This window comes from Pseudophryne corroboree, chromosome 3 (genome assembly GCF_028390025.1).
Source record: "Pseudophryne corroboree isolate aPseCor3 chromosome 3, aPseCor3.hap2, whole genome shotgun sequence".
Taxonomy (NCBI): Eukaryota; Metazoa; Chordata; class Amphibia; order Anura; family Myobatrachidae; genus Pseudophryne; species Pseudophryne corroboree.
The window spans coordinates 710,168,122-710,175,351 of NC_086446.1; the positions used below are offsets into that span (position 1 = coordinate 710,168,122).

General features: G+C 49.2%; 1 pseudogene; it reads right to left on the reverse strand.

The window, feature by feature from the left end:
• Nucleotides 1-2,975: 2,975 nt before the first annotated feature.
• Nucleotides 2,976-3,094, reverse strand: LOC134887004 (5S ribosomal RNA; annotated as a pseudogene).
• Between the last annotated feature and the right edge of the window lie 4,136 nt (nucleotides 3,095-7,230).

Genomic DNA, 7,230 nt, shown 5'->3' on the forward strand with positions numbered 1-7,230 from the left:
ATACACACAGCCACATATATACATAGCCATATATAAACACACACAGACACACATACACAGCCACATACTGTATATACATATAATATACACAAACAACCACATACACATACATATACACACACACACACACACACACACACACACACACACACACACATAACATATACACAGCCACATATATACATATGTGCACACACAATCACAACTATACACATAGCCACATATACTCTCTCTCTCTCTGTCTCCGCACCATCAGCCTTCTCTGTCAATCCCCTCTACTCACCCATTACTCCTCATGCAGACACCACTGCCTACCGCTGCTGGACATGCCGCTGCATGCGGGAGCTGGCCAGCCGTGGGTGTCTGAGGCAGGATCCATACAGCCGGGGCGTCCGTAGGCGGAAGTCAGGGAGCCGAGTGCAGGGGCTAGAGCAGGCAGCCGGGTTGTCAGGGGGTGGGGCCGTGCTGCTGGGTTGTCAGGGGGCGGACACACAGCTGGCAAACACCGTCTCCACTTATACTAAATGAAATGCTGCTCGTGAGCATATACTGTACGCTCACTGTAAGTGACTGGTGCGCAGTGATGTAAGTGAACCAGAGGCAATGGAGAAGGCAGCCGACTCCATTGCCTCCGGTACTTCCGCCCCTGTTGCCATCACCTGTGCTGAAACACCTTTCTTATCCATTAATCTGTTCAACACAGGTGCCAGCAATCTTAAATTAAGAGAAAAGTCCAGAAGCAGAGCATTGTGTCCCTCCTGGAGAGGGACGTGTTGGGAGGTATGGGACAGGTGGGCGTGGGTGCTACCACCAGGTAGAAGGGGTCTCTGGCCTTCTATCGTGTATGTAAATACACAGCATTAGGTATACAGGGTCCTGGGGTGTACACCGGTAATGAGAGGTGCGACCCTGCGGAGACCTTTCAGTAGAACCGCATACAAAGAAAAAGGTTGCAGGTGCACAATTCAAGCATTACCTATTTATTAATAATAATCATTGCAATAAAATTTTGCATTTTGAGTGAGGTGCTTCGCATAGTTATGGCCATAAGTAACGGCTTGCCCACCGCGTCTAGGTGACCTTATTAGTCGGGCAAGTCCCTAACATTTTGGGGGGTACAAATCCTGGGCACGGGACCCCCCAAAATGAGGCAGCTAAGTGACCCCAGGGCAACACAAAAGTGAAAAAATATTTAGTGAAAATAGGTTAGTGAGCGAGGCTGCTGATAAGAGCAGGGTTAAATTAGTGAAAGGTAATGAAGTGAGAGATAAAGTAGTGAGAGGTAAAGTAGTGAAAAGTGAAGGTAGGAAATTAATGACATTGAAACAAACACTCGATAGGGATGAAAGTAAATATGAAAATAAGTGTTTCTATGTGTTGCTCCTGAGGCAAAACAGCCACAACAGTCCAGGGTATACTTACCTACTCTCCCGGAAGCTGCTAGAGGCTCCCATTTTTGGGGGTAGCCTCTCGCACCCCCGGAAGAATGGGCAGGTCTCCCGCATCCTGCTCGCACCCTAGTGATGCGCGCAGGATGGAGAGATAATCTCCCTTATCTACGAGTCCGTTGGGTGGGGAAGGGGTTAAAATGATGCAAATCGCATCATTTTAGCCACGCCCCTTCCCACGGACCCGCAAATCATGGCATTTCCCGATGTGGGGGGCGGGGCTTGATGATGTCACAGTCCGGCCCAGCTCCCCGAAGACTCCTGCAGCGTCTCCTCTCCGGGCTTCTCCTGGAGAGGAGAAATATCATGTAGGCAAGTATGGTCTAGGGGGACTCACACCCCGGAAATGCACCCCCATCTGATAATCCAATATACATTTGTGCAGGACTCACCTTGCTCTGCATGCAGTCTAAGAAATGTCAGGAACCTAATTAAAACCAATATATAGGACAGCATACCTCCCAACATGACCTTCTCCAGGAGGAACAGAATGCTCTGTTCCTGGACCAGGTTGCAGGTACACAATTCAAGCATTACCAATTTATTAATAATAATCATTGCAATAAAATTTTGCATTTGGGGGGGTCATTCCGAGTTGTTAGCTCGCAAGCTGCTTTTAGCAGCTTTGCACACGCTAAGCCGCCGCCTACTGGGAGTGAATCTTAGCATAGTAAATTTGCGAACGAAAGATTCTCAAAATTGCGATTACACACCTCTTAGCAGTTTCTGAGTAGCTTCAAACTTAAAGAAAACTTGGGCGATCCGGCACCGATTAATAATTAGAGATAATCCTGCAAATAAGTAAAGGAGAATACCAAAATTGGACAGTGGAGTTCCCTTATAACACAAGGGAGAGAAGGGCAGGAGGTGGCCCTTACTATATTGTGTATGAAAGATATATACACATATAAATGTTAGTCTTGTCCTTGTTGGTGGTGCACCCAGAGCCAGAAAGTATGCAAACTTTAAAACATGGGGAGACAAAAGAAGGCTCTTGTGTGGGCGCACTCTTATAGAAACAAATCAATATGATATGATTGAGAAAAGTATATTTAAAACATAACTTTTATTCGTATTGTTAGAAATGTAGGTGCTTCCCAAAGATCTGTCCCTCAAAAATGCAAAATATGTAGCATCTTAATTAAAATGTTCTGGTCTCTTTATTGGTAAAGAATGTATGGAAGGGTTGTAGACATTGAATTGGTCATACCCCCATTCCCCTTGACCAGTACAGACTTGCTGTATTGATGGAACCACGGGGTGGTCGACACACAAAGATATATAGGAAGTATGAGACTGTGCTCTTAGGCTTATCAGGGATTAGAGTAGTGATCAGTGGTCACTCCTCTCATGTATTATAGACAAAAATCACTTGTACTCATAAGAATTGGAAACAGTGATGATGATAGTGAGAAGTTTTACACATCACAGTAATGGTGCCAGTGACCATAAGGCTAGGTTGGATAGAATAGTAGAAAGTGGTGATACTGCTGTTGGTGATATTACCACATAAATGAGGAAGATCCTGCTCTACAACACCAAGTATTCGCAGGTGGTCTCCCTTCCTGGTACTGACCTGGCCCAACGTTGTTTAGCTTCCAAGATCAGACGAGATTGGGCGCTGACAACGTGGTATGGTAGTAGAGAGTTTTATGCGAACGCCAATGAGAGTGCACCTATTTAGGAATGTTGAAAGTTAGAAGTTGATAGGAAAGTATCAGAAAAAGAATCGTGAAAATAAGTGGATCTGCTTTTTACGTTAGACCCAATTCCAGAATTCCCACTCACGTGGTGCAATGTACCGGGAATCGTAAATGAGAGTCCACGAAAAATGGTGATCTTAGTAAGATAAAGTGATAAGATTTGGTTCTACAGTTGGAAGAGAGACTGGCTGCTGATATATTGTAATTTAGTCAAACAGATAGTAAATGATCTGCAGTTCTGAGTGAGCTAGGTAAATATGTAGTTGCTCTGGTACTGCAGATTTGTTGCAAGGCACAAAAAGAGGTAAGAATCTGCCGAGTTATGTGCTGAGGTATCAGCTTATTTCCAAACTATACATGCATATATCCGTTAACAAATACATTGACTCATAAGTCACCAGATATTCAATATTAGCCTCTGGTTATAGATAGGACATTCAAGTAATTAGAACCTGTACTAGGTGCATACTCATTAGGTTCATACACTAATTACTGGGAAGGCATGAAGTGATAAAGGCAGATAAGTGCAAAATGCATTCCTAGAGGTGAAGGTGTATGTTGATTTACATACATCTAATGGTGAGACTTTACTGCTTACAAAAGAATATAGATGCCCCTAATTAATTACCACTATAATATGCATTGTAGACTAGGTGATAAGGCAGGTTGGCTAGGATTTTGCAGTAACAGTTGCTATCCGTGGCATGCAGCCACCGGATAGTAGATCTTACGGTTTCACCAGGGTGTAAGAAAGCCAGCAGAGCACAGAGATGGATATGGCAGATGCCAGGATAAGGAGGTGTCGACGAGACCCCAGTGTCAGGACGTGGAAGACGCGTTTCGCCCTCAGGCTTGTTCACTTCCGGGTTCCTTTTGTCTCCCCATGTTTTATAGCTTCAAACTTACTCGGCATCTGCGATCAGTTAAGTGCTTGTCGTTCCTGGTTTGACGTCACAAACACACCCAGCGTTCGCCCAGACACTCCTCCGTTTCTCCAGCCACTCCCGCGTTTTTCCCAGAAACGATAGCGTTTTTTCGCACACACCCATAAAACGGCCAGTTTCCGCCCAGAAACACCCACTTCCTGTCAATCACATTACGATCACCAGAACGAAGAAAAAACCGTGAGTAAAATTCCTAACTGCATAGCAAATTTACTTGGCGCAGTCGCACTGCGGACATTGCGCATGCGCATTCGCGACTAATTGCTCCGTTGCGAAAAAAAATAACGAGCGAACAACTCGGAATGACCCCCTTTGTCCCTGAATATCACTCATATCTCCTTGTTACAAACCTGCCACGATAATTTCCACACTCTCATACTAAATAATGGGGATGTGGAAATTGTGCTATTCATCAAGTTCCCAAAAAGCATTTTTTACTACATTGTTGCCAGCATATTTCTCCTAATTATAGAATACTTCTTATTATTGTCTGGTTTTATATTTTATTTTGATATGTTTATTTATACCACAGTGTTTTAATTAAAATTGTAATTAATAAACTCTTCCAGTGGTCCCACTCTGTGTATTTTTAATTTTACACTGCACCTTGTGGTGGTGAGACTCTGGAGGAGAGGCACCGACAGCGAGGTTCAGGGCCGGACTGGCCATCTCTCACTTCTGGCAAATGCCAGAAGGGCCAATGGGTTGGCGGGCCGGTCCGGTCCACAGAGAGCCAGGAACGACGTGTGCAGTGCATCTCCCGGCTCTCTGTTTTGTCCGCCGCTGTAGTGCCCCATTGCTAAGCAATATGGTGGCATGCTGCGAGTCCACACCCCCTGACTCACAGCACGCCCCCATTTGCAGTGTCCATGCCCCCAGTTGCTAAGCAATATGGGGGCACGCTGCGATTCTACTCCCCATGACTAACGGCACTCCCCCGTTTGCAGTGTCCGTGCCCCCCGTTGCTATGCAATATGGGTTTGTGCCGCGAGTCCACGCCCCATGACTCGAGGCATTCCCCCATTTGCAGTGTCTGCGCACTCCTTTCTCTGCGCACGTGCCCCTGTTTAGGCGCGCACACGGATGCCAGGACCGGAAAGAGGCCTCAGTCCATCCCTGGTGGGGGTAGTGGTGGGACACTGGAGAAGAGGAGCCAACAGCAACGGGGGGATGAGGCGGTGGAGTGGTGAGACACTGGAGCTGACAGCAAGGGGTGGGTGAGATACTGAGGGACAGGAGCTGGCAGCAAGGGGGGGTGGTGGTGGTGAGATACTAGATGAGCCGGATGAGAGGAGCCAGCAGAGGGAGAGGGCACACTATGGAGTGAATGTGGGGGCAGGGTGCGCTGGACTTAGGCAGGGGGTGACAGGAGGGAAGCGCAGAGAACGGGGACACTGGGGAGAACATGTACGGAGGGGGAGTGCTGGACTTGGGGAGAGAATGCTGTTAGGGAGCGCAGAGAGCAGGGCACTCACAGCTGTCAAAATAGGCTGGCATATGATGAATGCTATTCATCAACAGACTCTCCTAAATGTATCTCTTCCGAAAAGCCGCTCTTTCTGCGAGGTCAGCTTTTTGGAAATGTGATACTTTTTCCCCTCAACTGCGCTGTCTTCCCACTGACTGCCTATGCCAGCCTATATTGACAGCTGTAAGTGCCCTGCTCTATGTGCTCCCTACCAGCACTCTCTACCCATGTCCAGCACTCCCTACCAGCACATCCTCTCCCCAGTGTCCACGCTCTCTGTGCTTCCTTCCCGGCACTCTCTGCTCATGCCCAGGGCACACTGCCCCCACATCCTCTCCGTAGTGTGCCCTCTCCCACTGCCGGCTGCTCTCAGTCGGCTCATCCAGTGTCTCACCACCACCCCCTTGCTGCCGGCTCCTGTCCCTTAGTGTCTCACTACCCCCACTGCTGCAGGCTCCTGTCCCTTGGTATCTCACCACCCACCTTGCTGCCGACTCCTCTCCTTCAGTGTCTCACCCCCCCTTTTTGCTGTTTGCTCCTTTCCTCCAGTGTCTCACCACTACCCCCACCCTCACAGTCCGCTCCTCTCCTCCAGCGTCTCATCACCCCCCCCCCCCCCCCCCCGCCCCTCTCTGTCAGCTCCTCTCCTCCAGTGTCTCACCACTCCCCCAGCTATCAAAGGTTGTCTGGGTGTCCTGCACACTATTCCGGCACATGAAACAGATATCTAAAGGGGTGTAGTAATGTATGCTGGCGGCCGGGCTCCCGGCGACCAACATACCGGCGCCGGAATCCCGACCGCCGGCATACCGACAGCTGGGTGAGCGCAATTGAGCCCCTTGCAGGCTCGCTGCGCTCGCCATGCTGCGGGCACGGTGGCGCACTACGCGCGCCTCGCGCGCCACGCTATCTATTCTCCCTCCGGGGGGGTCGTGGTCAATCGGTATGCCGGCGGTCGGGATTCTGGCGCCGGGATGCTGGACGTCGGGAGCCTGGCCGGCGGCATACAGAAGACCACCCATCTAAAGCGGTTTACATCCTGTTCCGGCACCCGGAACGTTGTCTAAGCTGGTCTGCTCCCTGTTCCAGCACCCGGAACAGGTATCTAAAGTGGTCTGCGCCCTATTCCGGCACCCTGAACAGCTGTCTAAGGTTGTCTGGGTGATCTGCACACCATTCCGGCACATGAAACAGCTATCTAAGGACGTCTGCATCCTGTTCTGGATACCGGAACGGCTTTCTAAGGTGGACTGCGCCCTATTCCGGTACACATAATGGCTATCTACGATGATCTGCTGCCTGTTCCGGCACCCGGAATGGCTGTGTAATAAGGTCTGGGTGTTCTGCACTCCATTTCTGTACCCGGAATGGCTATCTAATGTGGTCTATGCCTCGTTCCGGCACCCGGAATGGCTATCTAAAGTGGACTGCGCCCTGTTCCAGCACCCGGAATGCTATCTACGGTGATCTGCTGCCTGGTCTGGCACCAGGAATGCCTGTGAAATGTGGTCTGGATGTCCTGCACCCCGTTCTGGTACACTAAATAGATATCTAATGTGGTCTGCGTTCTGTTCCGGCACCCGGAATGCTATCTTTGGTGATCTGCTGCCTGGTCCGGCACCCAAAATGGCTGTGTAATGTAGTCTGGATGTCCTGCATTCCGTTCC